The sequence below is a fragment of the Schistocerca nitens genome, chromosome 6 (assembly GCF_023898315.1).
Source record: "Schistocerca nitens isolate TAMUIC-IGC-003100 chromosome 6, iqSchNite1.1, whole genome shotgun sequence".
Lineage (NCBI taxonomy): Eukaryota > Metazoa > Arthropoda > Insecta > Orthoptera > Acrididae > Schistocerca > Schistocerca nitens.
In genome coordinates this window covers 322,886,103-322,907,944 of record NC_064619.1, presented here as the reverse complement: position 1 = coordinate 322,907,944, position 21,842 = coordinate 322,886,103, and the positions used below count along the sequence as shown (strand labels likewise).

At 42.1% G+C, this 21,842-nt stretch overlaps 1 protein-coding gene across 1 annotated transcript in view; it reads left to right on the top strand.

The window, feature by feature from the left end:
* LOC126262621 (sex peptide receptor) overlaps positions 1–21,842 on the top strand; it is a 1,348,766-nt gene that overhangs the window by 752,450 nt on the left and 574,474 nt on the right. Inside the window, exon 4 of the mRNA XM_049959378.1 lies at positions 15,213–15,253. The gene's annotated coding sequence lies outside the window, so the exon portion shown is untranslated. The remainder of the gene's footprint in view (positions 1–15,212; positions 15,254–21,842) is intronic.

Below are 21,842 nucleotides of genomic sequence, written 5' to 3'. Positions count from 1 at the left end.
TAAACGAAGGAATTGTAGCTGGCTGCATTCGCTGCCGCCATTCCTCTCCTAAACTCAAACAGAAGAATATGTTGGAAATGTTCAGATTTCCCCAGCTCCACTGACTATCTACTAAGGACAAAACGACAATATGTACACTTATGTAGCAACAGTGAACTACAAATACATCTACATCTATATGATTACTCTGCAATTCACACTTAACTGCCTGGCAAAGGGTTCATCGAACCATTTTCATACTACTTCTCTACCGTTCCACTCTCGAATGGCGCGTGGGAAAAAGGAACACCTAAATCTTTCCGTTTGAGCTCTGATTTCTCTTTTCTTATTATGATGATCATTTGTCCCTGCGTAGGTGGGTGTCAACAAAATATTTACGCATTCGGAAGAGAAAGTTGGTGATTGAAACTTCATAAATAGATCTCGCCGCAAAGAAAACCGCCTTTGTTTCAGTGACTGTCACCCCAACTCGCTTATCATATCAGTGACACTCTCACACCTATTGCGCGACAACACGAAACGAGCTGCCCTTATTTGCACTTTTTCTATGTCCTCCGTCAATCCTACCTGGTAAGGATCCCATACTGTGCAGCAATATTCCAGCAGAGGACGGACAAGTGTAATGCAGGCTGTCTCTTTCGTGGGTTTGTCGCATCTTCTAAGTGTTCTGCCAACAAAGCGCTGTCTTTGTTTTGCCTTCCCCACAATATTATATATGTGGTCTTTCCAATCTAAGTTGCTCGCAATTCCAAGATAATCAGTCGAATTGACAGCCCTTAGATTTGTGCGATTAATCGTCTACCCAAAATTCATTGGATTTAAATCATGCCACAAGAACCGGAAACCAACATATAAAACAAAGCCCCTACGAACTTATGCACCAACCTAATACAATGTCACACCTGGACGGTGGGGGCGTTCTGAGGCGTCAGTCACAGGAATTGACATAACATTGCCACTGAGGTTAGAATTATTATGACACTAAGTTTTTTTACAACTACTCGTTGAAATCCAATGCAGACCCTTAGAAGATGCCGGTACCACATAAAAATTTTAACTATTGAGTATAATCTTAAGTCAGGTGGCCAGTCTCCGTGGATAAAGTTTGGGAAGCTATCTCCGACTTTCCTTTGCTACCGTGGAGCGATATACAAATGAACTATTTACTGAACTCAGAATCCTATCATAAATTCTCCCAATGCGATTCTTATGCTCTTAATGCCATTTGACTATTCAATACACGCCTGTGCTGAAGAATACGATTGGGTTAGGTTGCTTGCCTCATAGAAAGTAGTTCCCGTACATGTGAGCCATTTTACTTCAAAGTCTCTTTCCCTATGTCGGCAGATAAATACTGTACTGGTGTGTTGTTCTGAATTACGATGCAGATTCCTTTGGACATGCATTCATGTTCAAATGAACAGGTACTTGTGGCGACTACAGCCATTATGAAATACGTGAAGTATATTCGCAATTTCGAATAAGGAGAACCACCGGCTGTAGAATGCAACGACGACAGTGAGAAGTTTTTTTTTTTTTCCTTAGGACATTCATGCATGGCGGAGGGGAACATTGCATCGTAATTGGGGATAATACAGGCATTGCAATACAGTATTTACCCACTGATACCGAGCAAGCGACTTTCAAGTAAAATATCTGACCTGTATGGGAATGTATGTAATGAATGTACGAATACAGGTTGTAGACGCCTGATTGACGACATATACACTCCTGGAAATTGAAATAAGAACACCGTGAATTCATTGTCCCAGGAAGGGGAAACTTTATTGACACATTCCTGGGGTCAGATACATCACATGATCACACTGACAGAACCACAGGCACATAGACACAGGCAACAGAGCATGCACAATGTCGGCACTAGTACAGTGTATATCCACCTTTCGCAGCAATGCAGGCTGCTATTCTCCCATGGAGACGATCGTAGAGATGCTGGATGTAGTCCTGTGGAACGGCTTGCCATGCCATTTCCACCTGGCGCCTCAGTTGGACCAGCGTTCGTGCTGGACGTGCAGAACGCGTGAGACGACGCTTCATCCAGTCCCAAACATGCTCAATGGGGGACAGATCCGGAGATCTTGCTGGCCAGGGTAGTTGACTTACACCTTCTAGAGCACGTTGGGTGGCACGGGATACATGCGGACGTGCATTGTCCTGTTGGAACAGCAAGTTCCCTTGCCGGTCTAGGAATGGTAGAACGATGGGTTCGATGACGGTTTGGATGTACCGTGCACTATTCAGTGTCCCCTCGACGATCACCAGTGGTGTACGGCCAGTGTAGGAGATCGCTCCCCACACCATGATGCCGGGTGTTGGCCCTGTGTGCCTCGGTCGTATGCAGTCCTGATTGTGGCGCTCACCTGCACGGCGCCAAACACGCATACGACCATCATTGGCACCAAGGCAGAAGCGACTCTCATCGCTGAAGACGACACGTCTCCATTCGTCCCTCCATTCACGCCTGTCGCGACACCACTGGAGGCGGGCTGCACGATGTTGGGGCGTGAGCGGAAGACGGCCTAACGGTGTGCGGGACCGTAGCCCAGCTTCATGGAGACGGTTGCGAATGGTCCTCGCCGATACCCTAGGAGCAACAGTGTCCCTAATTTGCTGGGAAGTGGCGGTGCGGTCCCCTACGGCACTGCGTAGGATCCTACGGTCTTGGCGTGCATCCGTGCGTCGCTGCGGTCCGGTCCCAGGTCGACGGGCACGTGCACCTTCCGCCGACCACTGGCGACAACATCGATGTACTGTGGAGACCTCACGCCCCACGTGTTGAGCAATTCGGCGGTACGTCCACCCGGCCTCCCGCATGCCCACTATACGCCCTCGCTCAAAGTCCGTCAACTGCACATACGGTTCACGTCCACGCTGTCGCGGCATGCTACCAGTGTTAAAGACTGCGATAGAGCTCCGTATGCCACGGCAAACTGGCTGACACTGACGGCGGCGGTGCACAAATGCTGCGCAGCTAGTGCCATTCGACGGCCAACACCGCGGTTCCTGGTGTGTCCGCTGTGCCGTGCGTGTGATCGTTGCTTGTACAGCCCTCTCGCAGTGTCCGGAGCAAGTATGGTGGGTCTGACACACCTGTGTCAATGTGTTCTTTTTTCCATTTCCAGGAGTATAGAAGTATGTTTCTGGCTCTGAGTCGTCTGCGGATAGCTTACAAGAGTTGATGTCCATGACTATCGATGAGTCACGTTGCTAAAAAATATCTACACGCTTGCTGGCATCGCGACTCATTACGGTAGTACGTTACGTCACCTTTGCGACCAGCCTTCCCAGGGAGGCGACAACATTATCAGTGCGGCCCTTTGCCATTACCCTGACATGATAGCAGTTCCTCGTCACCAATGTCTCCCCGGCACCTTAGCATCGCTGTGCTTTAGCTAGGCCTTCGTGCGTGTTGACCACAACAATTTGCGGCGGTATCGTCACAGTAGATTTGCGCCTTCATGTACAACGGTCTCCCCATGCCGCCACTGGTCACAGCACAAGGCTGCCCCTCTCCACGATTTTATATGCTTTCGCTGTTCCAAGGACTGCGCCAACGTTTGGAAGAAACGACGTTGCACAGACACCGTTTCTGTTGTATGACCTATGCATACGACCTGGTCCTGTACCTGCGCAATGAGGATGAAGTTCAAGCAGCCCTGACATGGACGGCGACATACGGCAAAGCTTCGGCCAGCTCTCAAAGTGTCCACATCCAAGGTCTTGCTCGTTGGTGAGGGTATACCAGAGAGACGCGTCACCATCTTAGCGTCGCCGTCATCGATCGGTGTCTTGCCGTTGTATTCGCTACCGATTTGCGTCGCTCAGCGGCTATCAACGGTATGCTTTTTATTCGGACAATCAGAGGAAGCCTTGAAGATTATCGGCTACGATCCCTCGAAATTACCCAAGTCGCGCAATATGTGAACATCTATCATGCTTCCAGAGTACCACGCGTGGCTCAGGTCCTACGGGTCACAACTCTCCTGGCTCGACGTCTGTTGATGTAATTGGGCTCTTCCGTCGGCTCATAGATGTTATTCAAAGAGTAATACGACTCCCTTGCACTACCACTGGGACCGTGGTGGTGTGGGTCTGACACACATGCTAACCAGATTCACGGCGCTATTCGTCAGGTCCCAACACAAACTCTGACATACCTGCACACATAAACAATAACGCCTTAAATAAAGCATGAGCGTTCCCCGCAAAGCCTCACTGGGCCTCCATTCCAAGACGTTGAGCTGGTCTCTTTATACGCCCAAGTTTTGGTGTCGACCATTCCATACCCATTTTATTATATCCGACGATTTTTCCTGGACAGTCTACCAGTCTTTCACCGCTTACACGTTTGCACCAGACGAAAACAGTGCCGACCGCCCAACCTCCTCGAAATTATCCCCAGGACGTGTGGCTACCAATATGGAAACCGGTCGAAACACGCTTCCTCAAATCAGACGTCCAGTCAGCGCGGTATATCACAGCGAATGGCAAACATGTCAACCAACGTCGACTGCATCGCATCCATCTAGCCGACTCGCCCCTCAGCACCCGCTGTGGAATGGACGACACAGACGACAATCGGTTCCACTGCGGTCCAACGTCCGATGCCTGGGCGCTTGCGCGGCGTATTTTGGCGTTCCTTACTTCTCAAACACCCGCTCAGATCGACACCCAAACACTTTAATTCCACGCGGGGAATTTTTACCCCACAATCAAAACTCACTCGTGAACTCGATCTGTGGCCACACGATCCGTTATCTTCGTAATTCTGGCAATAAGTCAGTGCTAGGTTATATGAATTACTGTATCTCAACGAAAGACACTGCATCCTAACATGCAACACATGCAATAAGCAATACTTTTTCAGTTTCTTAGGGAGCATTGTTAATGATCCGACTCGCAGGTGGAACCTCCAAGCCATGAGAAACGGAAACCTGATCTGAACCTACTCGAACCGAATAGAAGCGATAACGGAATTTACATCAACTAACTACTTATGTTTAATTTTCATGGCTCCACTGTGGTTTTAATTCCTTTTATTCTTTGGTTCAAATGGCTCTGAGCACTATGGGACTCAACTGCTGTGGTTATCAATCCCCTAGAACTTAGAACTACTTAAACCTAACCTAAGGACATCACACACATCCATGCCCGAGGCAGGATTCGAACCTGCGACCGTAGCAGCCGCACGGTTCCGGACTGCGCGCCTAGAACCGCGAGACCACCGCGGCCGGCTTTTATTCTTTCTCGCCCCCTCAAAGCTCTACGTTAGTCGTATTGCGAGTAGAATTAGATAGGGTCCAAAGCCTGAGGGGCGGTTTGTTTTAAATTTTTTAACGTAGAGCAAAAATGGTGGAGGCAATTTTCCTTCCTTTTTTAATCCCTTTTCTACTCCCCAGAGGCGGAAAAAGAAACGAAATGAAGATTGCCAAACAGTAAGACGACCGCTCACGATAAGCGGTATATCCGGGTTCGAGTCCCTCGCCGGCACAAATTTTCACTGTCGTCACTGCATTCTACAGGTGACGGTTGTCCATATTCGCAATTGCGCGTGCATTGAAAACGTATTTCATAACGGCTGTAGACGCCGCAGTACCAGTTCCTACTTCGGATCGTAATTCAGAATAACACAGGCTCTGCACTATTGAATCATCGTTAACATTGGTGAAGATTTCACGCGTTGGCGGTGATTCCGCAGCAAAGCCTGCAAAACAGATGATTTTTCCGGAAACTGGCGCTTGCAATTTATAATGAATCGAGATGCACTACAGAAATTTCGCCGAAAAGGATTTAAAATAATTTTCTTATTTTTAAAAATCCAGTCATCTGACATACATTACTGGACGATTAACGGCAACGTTATGTCACTATACGCTGGAAAACACACAAGTAGCAATCTTCTACAGACATGATTATATAACTGAAATACATATATGAAAGTAATACTTGAGTTTCGAATACGGGGCGCGAAATAGAAAAAACCGTGACGCTAACTACTGTGTCAACAGTTCGTCTGAGGATAACGCACGGTAAAAGGCACGTAAGGCACGTGGAAAATACATCTGAAACTTCGACTATAGTTTTTCCTGAAACGGTCGAGTGTCTACGCATAAGCTGAGACACGTGCTCGCTTAAAAATGGTTCAAATGGCTGTGAGCACTATGGGACTCAACATCTTAGGTCATAAGTCCCCTAGAACTTAGAACTACTTAAACCGAACCAACCTAAGGACATCACACACATCCATGCCCGAAGTAGGATTCGAACCTGCGACCGTAGCAGTCCTGCGGTTCCGGACTGAAGCGCCTAGAACCGCACGGCCACCGCGGCCGGCGTGCTCGCTTATTTTGACCCATTTTCCAGTCAGCGAAAGTTCTGGGAAATCGGGTTTGGCACTTACCGTGATCTTCTCGTCAATAAACGGTTCACTCTATTCTAAAGGTTTTACTGTTTCTCATCACTTTACAGTACAAATATAATTGTGTTATTACTGTTTATTTATGAAACTTGTAAGTTGCGAACACATATTCTGTTTTAATTCTCATAATATCCGCTCTACAGCTAACACTACTACGTCTCTAAACTTGTGTGTGTGTGTGTGTGTGTGTGTGTGTGTGTGTGTGTCTGTGTGTGTGTGTGTTTTTGAGTTTCCAATACAAACTTTCTCGATTAGCCTAGAGCGTCCCACTGGACTGCTGTCTAGGGCCAATTCCTGTATCCTGCTACCACATGGGGTTTCATTTATGATTGCTTCTACTCGTTGTCCGGGCTGCGACAACAATAAAAATGCCGCGAGGACTTGGCGATTGGGAGTGCTATGCGAAGAGCATCCACTACCAAACTACAATTCGGAACATTGTGATGATGTCCTCATAATCGAGTGGTTGTAGCACACAGTACGTACTCATACATTGTTTTTATATTAATGGCACGTTACCGGTTGTGGTAAAAGGTGAAAACATTAACCAATTTTACTATTTTCACGGCCATCATTGCATCGCCGATCGCACTACAGAAAAAATAGACTAATGCTTATAGTTTTTCACCGAATAACTTACAGCTTCTTACTAAGCGATCATTTCCTTGACAATCGATCATGCTAATCACCGAGGGGTGCATATTGTCTCAGCACGATTAGTTATTACGTCGCATTCGGAAGGACGACGGTTCAATCCCGCGTCCGGCCATCCTGATTTAGGTTTTCCGTGATTTCCCTAAATCACTCCAGGCAAATGCCGGGATGGTTCCTTTGAAAGGGCACGGCCGACTTCCTTCCCAATCCTTCCCTAATCCGATGAGACCGATGACCACGCTGTCTGGTCTCCTTCCCCAAACCAACCAACCACCCAACCAGTTATTACGTTTCCGGCAATTATCATAAAACTACAGAAGCTATGTAGAGCGTATATGTCTAAACGTCATGAAACTTACTTTTCATAATAACAGAATACTGTTGGAATGTTACCTCTACCAACAAAACAACTGTCAGGAAATTTACTGCTAAAATAAATCTATGTCTACATCATACTTTGTGAAGAGAAAATTACGCGATTGCAGTCCCGGAAACAATGTATTTTCGATACTGTTTTATAAACTATATTTCTGTGTCAACATTCACAATATAATTCTGTGATACAAGGTGCACAAAAATCTGACTATTGACTAACTGAAAAATTGAATGTTGTCGAGTAAGCCCACTCCACTGCTGCTGTGTGTTATAAAATCTGTTTTTGTTTGGGGAAATCCAGGGGATTTGTAAATTACCGCTCCTCCTTATATGGTTCATTATTGTGCAGTTTCATTTGCCCTGGCAAAATTTTCTTTTTCAGTCGCACTTTTAATACGAGGGTTGTCCAGAAAGTAAGTTCCGACTGGTCGCGAAATGGACACCACAGTGGGAACCCGATGAAGCTTTGCACAGATGTGTTGTGTAGTGTCCCTAGTGTGACCGTTCATCGCATCAGGACGCTCTTTATTGGTGTGAGCGCACTGTGAGCGTGTAAAGGTGCCTAGAACAACGATGTCTCCCACCAAGTAGGAGAGCCTGCTGAGAGGCTTCGCCTTAATGAATGCAGCCCACCTAACTCAACTGCCACTCACTTCCTTCTTCATGGCAATTCTCAGCCGCACTCTGCAGGGGCACTGTAGTTTCACTGTAGTTTCCATTTAGCGACCGATCGGAACTTACTTTCTGGACAAACCTCGTATTTTACAAGTTTGTGATAGAGCACCTGTCAAGGACAAGATTATCTTATTCGCCCTTGGAACACGTTACGAGAATTTACAACAAGCTGTTCAACGTATTTCTTTTCCTAGAAAAATTATTGTATATTGCTGTGTAGTTCATTATTTAATGTGTTGCATATTTCATCTACTTTACATCGCATTTTACTGAAATAACACATCTCACAATTTTAGTATTAAATCAAACACTTCAACTGTCTTCTTCGAAAACCACATCAGATACCCTGTAAAATAATCTAATTTAAGAACTTCTGTCACAAAAACATTTCTCTGCCATACACATTGAAACATCTTCTTAGAAAAATTAGGAATGACAGTGCTGGTAAACCTGTTACGTTATTTCGTTTCTCTGACGGACACACGTCCAGATCGTCCACTCTCAAAACTCTGCCATCTCTCTCCCCACATCAACCACTGCTGGCGGCTCACCTCCTACTGCACAACGCTACGCGGTTTTCACATCCAACTGCCCAACATTACAATAGCGAATATTCCGACAATTCCAACCAGCCACACATTGCACACAGCACAGTCAGTGATTTTCATACAGAGTGCTACGTGGCGTTACCAACATAAAAACCTAAACGGCCTACTTACAATATATGTCTCTGTACCTGAAGATGACGTAACAGCCAAAACTGATTGATAAATTATAAATAGTGAGAAAATTACGCAATTTTCTTGATTTATTTCGTTCGCAATGTATAAAATATTATAGCATGAACCAATGGAAAAGTCAAACCACATCTGTAGGTTGGCCATCAGGAAACGGCCGCTAGTTACAAGGAGTGGTGCACTATGACATATGCTGTCTAAATTTCTCATAATCTCGCAAAAAACTTAAAATCTCGCAACCACAGACCAACAGGATATCAACATTTTCATTTGGTATAAAGACAAATGACATACTTTGCCACAGATTGGTCTGTGTAAAATCGCTGTCGAAAAATATATTTTCTGCACTCAGGCAGAGCTGTGGCAATAATGACATCTGAACATGAACGAAGACAGATTGTATGATGTCTGCAAAATTTTATTGTGTGTAGATTTATGCTGCTTTCAGTGGTCATTTAATTTCCAAAGGAAGTAATATTGGTCAATCTGACTATCTTCAGGTATGGCTCGTGACACACATACACGCTTAAACGCAACTTTATATTCTTCAGCATCTGAAATGTTCTACTGTTGTTCACGTATTAATTTTACCATTATTGGACCCAAGATTGAATCCTAGAAACAACATTTATTCTCACCTGCTCATCACGGCATGAACCCAAAATCGTATATTTTGTCATTCACAAATTTATCATACTTCGCTGTTGTGATCTGGTAAAGCCGTGATGTCACAAAATATATTATCAAAATTTGCTTTCCTGAATATCGTGAGGCAAATATATCTTTTGTGATCTGAGATTAGTTAAATAATGCCAAACTAATGCTTGCCATTTGACTAAATATTGTGAGCGACAGTGATTCAGATTGAATTACCGATTAACTTAAAGGCAGGAGAATATTGATTTTATTACTTCTGCACAAAGCCTTGGTGCACGGCCTCATAGATATTCACTACTACTACCCTGCAAAAATTTTTACTCCATTTAATTATGGAAGTAATGAACTGTAAATTAAGACATGAGATTTCATTTCAGAATGTGAATATTATTTTATTTCAATAACAGATTCTACACAGGACTACGCGATTGAGATTACATGAGACGAGTGACTTCTTCAGCACAGTCACACCAAGATCTCCACCACAATTTTCATTAGAAGAAAAGTATAACCGTGAGAAATCTGTTTGGTTAAGAAAATACTGTCTTACTAAACTTGATCCCAAGTAAAATACAGTTAATAAACAGAACAGAATCTGCCACACTTGATCATAGCAATGAATGCCATTCATTCAATATCAGTGTCAAAAAAAACTCGCAACGTCAAACATTCAGTTGTAGAAAAATGTTTCCTTCTGTCCCACAATAATTTCATGAGAGGAGCTACATTATTTATTAATGCGAGCCAATTGCTACTTTTATTCAGCGCTCTCTCTCTCTCTTTCTCTCTATCTCTCTCTCTCCCCTCTCCCTCCACTCTCTCTCTCTCTCACTCACTCACTCACTCACTCACTTTCTCTCTCCCCCCTGTCCCTCTTTCCTTCGCCATATACTACATGCAGCCACTTTCAATAGCATACGGTGTCACATCGTAAGAAATGAGAAATGTACCATCTAGCACAGCGTCAAACACAATAGAGTGAAAAAGAACGTTTTGTCTTGAATCAGAATTTGCAAACCTTGTCTAGTGTCTGAGAGTGCTCGCTCCACGTTGTCTGAGTCCGCACGCTTCTCGAAGATCGTCGACGGAGAAACATACGGAACCAGACGCCGCAGCGGACATAAAGTAGTGGACCAGTGGGTTCCAAGGTAACGGCAGAAGTTGCTCACTGGTTCAAAAATGGTTAAAATGACTCTGAGCACTATGGGACTTAACATCTGAGGTCATCATTCCCCTAGAACTTAGACCTACCTAAACCTAACTAACCAAAGGACATCACACACATCCATGCCCGAGACAGGATTCGAACCTGCGACCGTAGCGGTCGCGCAGTTGCAGGCTGAAGCGCCTAGAACCGCTCGGTCACAGCGGCCGGCTGCTCACAAGTAGCTGACAATTAATAAACTTGGAGAATATAAGAGTCAGTCTTCAAGATTCAAGTTGGGGAACATGTTTTAAGAGAAAACAACCCATGTTGTGTAGAGTGTGGGGTTTTACATTGTGTTATGAAAAGCAGGAAGATGACGCTACAGGTATAATCGAAAAACAGTAAACGTATGATAAACTCAAATGACCAAACTCAATTCCCTTTTTCCCCTCAGCTAAATTAAATTTTAGTTATACAAATGCAGATTACAGTTGTAAAACGTATTTTACTTTTCGTGTGTTGTTAAATGTAAGTCATTAGTTTTCACTTTTTAGTCACATGTAACTATTTCTGCAGGACATCAAACAGTAGTACTTTAGTTAGTACATGTCATCACGTTTCTATCTTCTCTATAAATAATACCTTTGTAAGTAACACGTCATTCCATACATTTTTGCAACAGTAAATTTTCACTTGATGAAGACCTCTGAAGCCGAAACCGCTTCGTGACTAAATAATACGTTTTTGCAGAACGTTAGGAACGTGTTTCCAACTAAATCTATTATTATTGTTTTAAATCTTTTTATATATTTCATTCTTATTATTATTAATAATATTATTTAAATGTTACGCATCTGTGACACATTAATAGTGGTGGTGACGACAAATTACACTACCTACTCAAAACTGTCCTGCCACCTACTAGTGGGCATTGAAATGGAATTTACCCACAGTTCACCTTTATAACTGCTGGAGACACTTTCATTGTGGTGTATCAAAATTCAGCAAAGTTATGAATTACAGCTAGGGGATGTAAGGAAGGATAAAAGATAGTAACAGGAATCTTTCGAAACTTCAGCAACACGTATTAAAAGCTGTAGCAAAGGAATTGCAGTCCTGTGGAAGAGATTAAACTATGGTATTGTACTCTAAATTTGACGAAGATGCAATATATTACAACGAAATACTTCCTGGATGCTCGCCTGGTTTCCTTTAAATAGCTTACTCGAAATCAAATAGTTTCCTTTGGGAATGACACCACAGGTTCCTTTCTCAGTTCATCTCCACTCTGAGAATGTGCCCCGTCATTAATTGCCTAGCCTAGTCGTTGACAGTTCGTCAAACTTCACGTTTTTTCTTAATTTTTTTTTTTTCTCTGCCAGTCCTCAGCAAGTACCGTCAAAGCTGCTTGCTCTTAGCAAGGCACGGTAGCCGCACAAATCCAACCGCTACGAGTACTACTGTTCCGCTTGTGTTAGGATGGTTGCTGGCTGCACTGCGAATTCACGCCTACGTAAGCCGGTCTGTAGCGGTCGCGCGGCCGCCGTCGGCCGCTTTGCGGGAATGGCCACAGCTCTCTCACACCCAGCTTACCCGTAAATTAATTTTAAATCCCGGCCATGCCTCAGCATACAGCGCGTATTCATTTTCGCCGTGATGAATGTGCGGCATCAGGAATAAAACGGAGAATTTCTCTCAAACGGTGATGTCGGTCGGTGCGCGCTATAAACCACTCGCGTGGCGTACCACTATATAAGCACCCACTAAAATCAGACCAAAATGAAATTCGGAAGACCAGCTTCGCCAAATTACGTAATACGTTAGCTACCAAACACAGTGACAGAAAAGGCACCAAGCTGTCTACCTGAACAAGTATTACAGATTTACTAATTGGTTGGATCTCTATGTGTGTAGAGCGACGATGGTTTACTTCTACGTTTATGGTATTGTAACTGCCTTAGCTTAGTTAAAAATTATTGCAGGAATGTATAAGAGCATTCGTTGGTGGTTCGATGAACCCTCTGCCAGGCACTTAAATGTGATTTGCAGAGTATCCATGTAGATATAGATCGTGTTTCCGAAAGGTTACTATGATTTCACAATATCTTCGACATGGATGAAGAAAGTTTATTAGTTAGTTACATATGCCATAGATCATTTGAACTATTCTTTTACTGAAATGACGTGGAACGAGTTTACAGGAAATGTATATAAGTTTAGTGTTAACATTATATTTTATTCTTACTCATGCAGCTACACTTAAAAACCAGTTTGCTTTAAAGAAGAAATAGAAATCTGTCTGTGGAAGAGAAGGGGTTCTCCAGAAAAGCTGGTTACACTGAAGACTCGTTTTGTTACATCTCAGACATTTTATGTTAGTAGATACATGATAAAAAGTTTTTTTTTGCTGGATACTAAACTCCTTTCTGTACAGTTGACAGTTTTAGTAACTGGTAATAAAGGACACTTTAACTCTATTTTTGTGGATGTGGATATCACAATTGTTCTCGAATCCTGATGGATTATGTATGACCAATTTGATATGAGTATCTACGTAGCGAAATGTGCTTATCTTCGAGACTGACTGCTGGTATCCAAGAATTGGCAGTATGTGTAATTTGTAAGTTACACCTCTTTTGGACAAATTAATTTCCTCACATTCTTTTCTATGAATTCTTTGATGCATTCTCTGTTCTAAAATGTAGGATTACGAGATTTTTATACTTTAGGAAGTTCCACGATCATACTCCTACATAATGATTTTTATTGTGTTTCTGGATGCACATAGCCAGTTGCGTAATTGTAATGGTATGGTGTATGCGAAAAGCCTTTATACTGGCTGGTTATAATTAAAGTGCAGCTACTCAAAGTATCAGTGTGGGTTTCAATTATCGTATGGCAGCGAAACTTGGAAAATATTCTAATGCCTTAGTGTGAAACCAATTTACGCTGGAAGAGAGTTAGGTCCAGTTTTGGCGATCAGGTGCAAATCTGGTGCTGTGAATGCATAAAAGGCATATAGAAATTTTCTCTTTGATGAATGGCAAGATGACACAAGTGAAAAATGCCTATTGTTGAATTTATTGTTACACAATTTGTTCAGTATGAGAACTGGAGACGTTTGCTACACAGAGTTGGATTTCCACATTGTGGTCAAAATTGGAACTAAATTTTTTTGAACGTAAGTCGGTTCCTCATTAACGTATTAGCGTATATACATAAGTTTCGCTTCCATACTATAGTTACAGCCCACACTGAAACTCAGTGACTATTTGCACTTTACACGTAACCATCCATGTGCGAAGGGTTATCTGCCAGTTTTTGTATCAAGCATCGATCCTCAGCAGATGTTTCTCCGTTTCGCCACTGATTTCTTTCTTGGCGAGGGAACGTTAGTTAAGTTTCATCACATAGCTGTTTTCGGAATGTAAGTGAACTTTGAAACAGTAGCTTTTTGATTCACACTGTAGTTGACCCCGGAAGCTGACATTCTTAAGTTTCGTTATTAACCTCCTTCGGTTTTTCAAGGGTCACTACAAGTGAGAAAGGATAAACGATTGTTAAGCACTTAATATCCGTCGACGGAAATTGGAAATTTGTTGTAAAGTCTTATGAGACCAAACTGCAGAGATCATCGGTTCCTAAGCCTACACACTATTTAATCTAACTTTAACTTACAATATAGACAACACACATGCCCATGCCCGAGGGAAGACTCGAAACTCCGACGGCGTGAGCCGCACAAACAGTGCAAGACGCCCCAGACCGCGCGGCTACCCCGCGCGGCACATATCCGTTGACGACAAGGTCATTAGAGGCGGAGCAGATGTTTTGATAAGACAAAGATGGGGAAGATTATCGTGCGAGACCTTTTGTAGGGAATCCAATCCGCTATTTTCCTTAATCGACTGAGTAAATCCAGAGAAACCTTAACTAGGATAGCCACTTAGAGATCTGGACTATGGTGCTATCGCACGCCTGTCCACAGCTTTTATCAAATGCGCCATCTAATTCGTTTGCTAAAGCTGAGCTTCACACTTCCAGCTGTGAACATAGCCTAATAGAACTCTGTCTGGCTGTACTGCTCATTGATGCCCTTGGCTCAATATTGGAATACCTCTTCACGTTTAAACATGAATTCAAAGCAGTCGACAACACGTGTCGGGGCTCATAAAAGACCTTTGACAGCGCACGCTTGTATTTACGACTATCTGTTCTATAACTGACGTAATCACACTGCTCAGCCATTGTACGTTCTTTGTTATTGAGCTGAGCACAACGGCCAAACAATGAGGAGTCACACGTTGGCACTCTGTCACTATGTGAAAGGGCATCTGCAGCCTGTACGTTTCATAGCTAATAGAACATTCCGATTTGTATTTCCGATAGCACAGAGTAATATTCGGCACGCTGTGGCACCATCCTTTCTTTTGAGGGAGAGTTTTAAACTATGGAGCACATGGCTACTGTTCCTCTGTTCGTCACAAAACTATTATGAAATAAATTAAGACGCTTTTTCTCATTTCAGGTGGTCCATGTCTCGACTGAGTCCTTCTTCTAGGTTTTAAGGTAAGTATCAACACAGATAAATTTCTTGAGTCTTTATTCAACAAAATTAAATTTGTAAGGTAAATATTCCAAAATTCGAATCAAGAGGGGCTGTCAACGTGAGTAACTTAGAAGTAGATCTCCTCAGAGTAGTGATAAAAGCAAGTCTTCCGGTCCAGACAGTATACCAGTTAGATTCCTATCAGAGTATGCTGATACAATAGCTCCATACTTAAGTCATATTTAACCGCTTGCCCGACGAGAGATCCATAGCCAAAGACTGTAAGGTTGAACAGTTCACACCAGAATTCAAGAAAGACGATAAATAAATGTCGTGTGACTAGGGCCTCCCGCCGGGTAGTCCGTTCACCGGGTGCAAGTCTTTTGTTTTGACGCCACTTCAGCGACTTGCGCGTCGATAGGGATGAAATGATGATGACTAGGACAACACAACACCCAGTCCCTGAGCGGAGAATATCTCCGACCCAGCCGGGAATCGAACCGGGCCTTTAGGATTGACATTCTATCGAGCTGACCACTCAGTTAGGGGGCGGACAAGAAAGGCGATAGGAGTAATACACTAAATTACAGTTCCATATCATTAACGCCGATATGCAGCACGATTTTGGAACACATATTTTGTTCGAACAGTATGAATTACCTTGAAGAGAGCGGTCTGTTGACACACAGCCAACAATGATTTAGAAAACATCGTTCTTGTGAAACACAACTAGCTCTTTATTCACACTAAGTTTTGATTGCTATTGTCAAGGGATTTCTAATTCTTTCCGTATTTCGAGATTTCCAGAAGGCTTTTGACACTGTCTCACAAGCGCCTTGTAGTCAAACTATGTGCTTATGGAATTTCTTCTCAATTATGTGACTGGATTCGTGACTTCTTTCCACAGAGGTCACACGTGGTAATTGACGGAAAGTCATCGAGTAGAGCAGAAGTGATTTCTGGCGTTCCTCGACGTAGTGTTATAGGCCTTCTGCTGTTCTTTATCTATATAAACGGTTTTGGAGGCAAATTTAACAGCTGTCTTAGGTTGATTGCAGTTGATGCTGTCGTTTATCGTCTATTAAAATCATCTGAATTGCAAAACGATTTTGAAAGGATATCGCTATGGCGTGTGAAAATGGGCAGTTGATCCAAAATAATGAAACGTGTAAGGTCATACATATGAGTGCTAAAAGTAATTCGTTAAACTTCAGTTGTACGATAAATCAGTCAAATCAAAAGGCCGTAAATGCAATTATACACATAGGAATCATAGTTACGAACAACTTAAATTGGAAAGAACACACAGAAAATATTGTGGGATATGCGAACCAAAGACTGCGTTTTATTAGCAGAACACATAGATCTACTAACGAGACTGCCTACTTTATGTTTGTCCGTCCTCTTTTGGAGTACCGCTGCACCGTCTGGGAACCTTACCAGATACGATCAAAGTTCAAAGAAGAGCAGCACTTTTGTATTATCGAGAAATAGGGGAGAGAGTATCACTGACATGATAGAGGTTTTGTGGTTGACATTATTAAAACAAAGGCGTTTCTCGTTGTGACAGATAATTCTCACGAAATTTCAATCACCAACTTTCTCCTACGAAGGCGAAAACATTTTGCTGTCACCACCTACTTAGGAATAATCGATCATCATAATCAAATACGGGAAATCACAACTCGCAAGAAAAGGTACAGCTAAGTAACAGGAATCACATTATGCTGCCACAGTTTGAATAAGACTCTCTGAGCCACACGAGTGCAGTGTGACCAAAACGTTTGTAGAGCAGTTCAAAATTATTTTTTATTTATTTAAAAATTTATACCTTATCTCTCACCTCTAATATCATTTGCTCCCAACATTAAATTAAATGTTAAATCGAGTCTATCTGCAGTCAGTAATTTTGATGTAGAGGATAGTAATAGTAATAACTGAAAACAGACAAAAATGTAAAAGGCATATTTTTCTCACCTTTTCAACATATGACTAAATTTTATCTTTACATCGACAGTACTTCAACACAAAATTACAAAAAGTCATTTCTACTCTTGAAAACACATCACTTTACGTTTTGCAGAAAATCTTATTTGAATTGCTGCTTCAATTACTATTTTAATGGACATTTCAGTCTTGATAACCTTTGGAGTTACGTATATTACCTCCAAAGGCAATAACAAGAATGAAAGAGCAGTCATGTTTTTTCATTCGCTTCCTTATTGTATTTCATGGATAAAAGATCTCTATTTAAGAAAATGGGCAGCTACAACTCTTACTAAATTGACAATGAAATTAGTCCATCACGCCAGTGCAGCCTACAAGTAATCATCCCCACATGAACCATATACATATCTCTTCGGATTTAGTTCTCAGCGGAGACGTGGCGTTGGTAATGCTTATTCAGTAGAGTCTAGAACACAAGATGCTGTCAGTACATCGCTCTCAACATTTAGCTTAAAGTTAATAATATAAATTGTATGAAATGCATGATTATCTTTCTTGTGTGCTGAAAACATCTGCATGTAAAACTGTAAAAAAGATGCAAAATTTAGAAGAAAAAGATTAGAGTACATTCTCGATATAACTCACCCTATTGTGGAAGAAAGGAGAAACGTACATCACATGACGCACCACATTGAATTTACATACTAGTCCTCAGCCACTAGCATAAAAAACCATCCAACTGAAGTTTTCCGACGTTTGAGATGTTAGGACATGCGATATTCCCACGTTCTTATGGCCTTCAAAACTTACACCATAGTTTTGTGTTCTAGTGTAAGAGTGATAGCTATCGGTATACGGGGACCACCTTATGTTACTCACACGGTAGATGTTTCCAGAGCGTATTTTCTGCTCAAATCACCGTCACTTTGATGCAACTGATATACAGAAGTAACGAAAAAGATCGGAACTGCAGAAACTCTGTCTTTCACAGTTAAACAGAATATCCAGTTGCACAATGATTAACTGTCACGAAAGGCTTGTAATACTGACTGTAATTCGCACGGCTAACCATGAGTCCTTACGGTTAATGAGGAGCTTTGCGTGGTTGCTTTTCTTGTCAACCAAAACCGTTCACAAGAAACGATTTTGTATACTTCTTGACCACAACTATGCTCTGCATGGCCATTGTTTTCAGTAAGGTGTCTTCGGTGTCACCAGCGGCCTTTTTCACTTCACAAGAAAAATTTAAAAAAATAAAAAGAGTAAGGCACCGTTCAGGGCTCTTCCTTAGCCGTACGTAATTGTCACGAAATTTTGTGGCTCTAATGGATATGCCAAATTAGTGCTCCTTTGAAAAAAGATTTTTTCTGGATACAAACACTGCCAAAGTGCTAGCAAGTGATGCTGAAGGTACATGGAATCATCATATGCCTCTAAGGCAATTCTTTAGGAGGGACAAATCTGGAGACCGTCATTAAAGGGACAACATTTTATGAAGACTTATTGATTAGTCAGAAGTACACCGGAAGACCTGTTGTGTGGTGTATTGTGGCAGAGAAGCCTGAAAACTACAGGCAGAATATTCGAAAATACTAACAGCGTCTGAAATGAAAGTCTTCAAACCAACGATTGGTTACACAGTGTGGGATCACAAGAACAATGAGGGGGTTTTGAAGCAACGTAAAATGGTAAACGTCAACAACGAATGACTTTAAAGAGCGTCCAAAAGCCATTCTACACCACAATCCCAACGATGCGAGATCGATAGGTCATCCGATAAATGCCGGCAGGAAAAGTCGACGATAATGGAAAAGGCCAAGAGACCTAACACTTGGAAAAAAGGCGAATAAATTATAACCCTGTGAGCGTAATATATTTGTCTTCTTTTAAAGTGAATGAAGTGGTTCTGGACAAGGACAGTTTTTCGTAGTCTTAATATTGCAGAAACTGACAAAACACATACACAGACGGCGACTTGTCCCGTTATGCATGCATGTAAGGATTTTCTACAGGTTGCGAGCCCTTAACGTTGTTCCCTGTTAGCATCTCGCAGGATATCAAATTCCAGCCACAAACTCCTCGCTGATCTTATGAATATTCATCGGAAATAATTTAATCCCGCTCACGTAGCAACAGCCAGCCGAAGAACGGTGAAAATTCTTCTCTGCAAGCTGTTTTGATAATGCGTGGTGACAGGATCATCCGCTTACAGTTTCATGTCTCTGAAATAGAGTGATAATATTTTGGATGCTACGAGCAAAGGAGATAGTACGGAACTGCGGTTTTAGTTTTGGATCTCAAAAAATGAAAAGTAACCTTTCTTTTTTATCCTGTAATGCTTAGTTGGGTGTAATATTATGTTATTAACCAATACCGGACTTCGTCCAATAACAACTGAATAAGCCAATTTTTCGTGCGATAAGTGTTTCGCCTTCATTATTCGAAAGGCATCATTATCGGTAAATATAATGGAAGCGTCTCTATATGTGTTCTTGTTTCAGTTTTATGGCGTTTTTCCTGCATGTTTGCCATTCGCAATTTCATCTGCATATCACTACGATATGACTGTTTCTTTTCTCTTTCTTAACATAATCTGAAAAAGTAATTTACACGGAACAAAGTGTTTCATAATACACTGCGGACAATGCTTACGGAAATAATCATCTTGAAAGGACAAAATGACTAGTTGATTCTGCAAGAAATCTCATCGTAAGAACTCGAAGAAAAATGTTGTTCAGGAAAGTAAACCGAAAAAATTTAGAATTCCAGTGGAAATTTTTGCATAATACGTCTTACAATAACGTATTCATGACAATCACTGGCTAGTATTTAACAGGTAAAACATAATTTTTTCTTCTCACGCTAAGGGATATGTAGAAATAAGTTTATGAAATGCTCTAAGACAATGATCAAAAGTGGAAAATGTAGCAAGTTTCTCTACGATACTCGTGAGATTGCGGGGTAACTTGGAAATGAGATAGTGCAGGACAGAAAATATTACATTTTACTGTTGAGCTCGGAAATATTTGTAAAACAAATACGATTTAAATTTTACTTTGATTCTCTACTAGAATTTTGCCGAAAGATCACGAAAGTACTCATTTCCGGAAAATGATTAAAAACGAATTATAGCTATTAACGACATACTGAGTTCTGAGGAACACAGGAAACGTGTTGTAATACTTTTGCAATGGTTTTCGGTTCCATCACTGAATCTCGTTATAGCCTTGTTGCGGTAGTATCCTGTCTTGATATCTGTCAGCTACCCCGCACTCCAAACAAATAAAACAACTATCGAAGTTGAAGCCAAGCTGATGACCGAAAACGAAGTACGCAGCAAAACTAAGGTGATCTCAAGTCGTAAATACTTCACAATTAGAACTCCAAGGTCCAGGTCCTCAGGGTGAGGTATAGTTGTATTCGGAAATCAGTGTGTCAAAGGCTTGAACGGAGAGACACAAACATTCCAGGCGGTGTATTCACACTCATGAGTGGAATCATTATGATCACTTGGTGAATATCGCGTTGACCAACCTTCACAATGCAGGGCAGGACTGATTCCTTGTGGTGTGGATTCGATACATCCTATGTAGGTTCCCGAAGATATGTGGCACTAGGTGTCTATCCATATATTCACCGTAAATCTCGGGTGGGTGTTTTTTGGCTGTGGAGCGTGCGCCTGATAGTGGCCCGGAAGTGTTCCATCGGTCACCGCCGAAGGAAGGAGCGTTCGCTGGCGAATGTTTTCGTGGCGTTCCCTCGGTAATCTCGCCATTCCGGAAGGCTCAGTGTATCAACACATACATGCATTTATCCTGTAGGGCCCCTGTCCACGTCTACATGCTTTTTGCTCGTCACGACTGCATCTAACAGCAGGACAATCAAATGGTTCAAATGGCTCTGAGCACTATGGGACTCAACTGCTGTGGTCATAAGTCCCCTAGAACTTAGAACTACTTAAACCTAACTAACCTAAGGACAGCACACAACACCCAGCCATCACGAGGCAGAGAAAATCCCTGACCCCGCTGGGAATCGAACCCGGGAACCCGGGCGTGGGAGCAGGACAATCAAACCTATCACACAGCCCGCAGTGTACGTGAGTGGTTCCAAAAGTACCAAGACAGGTTTACCGTCGTCCCCTGAACACAAAACTCCGCCGATTAAAACCCAGTCGAGAATCAGTGAAGCTAGATATGTATGAAAATTAGTATTTGACGTCGAGCAAATAAAGTCGTGTTTGTTAGAGAATGAAAATTTCTATGTAAATATCGCCATAACAACTCAAAAGTCAGGATTAACAAAAACCTCCAACTACCAAAATCGCTTGTTGATCAAAAGTACGTTCGGAGAAGAGCATGCTATTATGTCCTTAATTAGCGTGAAATGTTTGGCAGGTGTTGCATTGTGTGAACTGACTGAAAGAAAGCTATTTAACAGTCAGCACGATGAATCAATTTGGTAAAAATTGCATAGAAAATGAACTTTAACACATCAGTTTTTCAGTAAACTTAATGTATGTTTATAAAATTATTTTTAATGTAATTGCTACGCTAGTGAATTATATTTGAAGACAAAATAGATTCCATCTTTAAATGCGATTCCGTGTCCAGAAATATCAGTTTGAGATGACGAGGTACAGTGTTTCTCGACTTTTGAAGT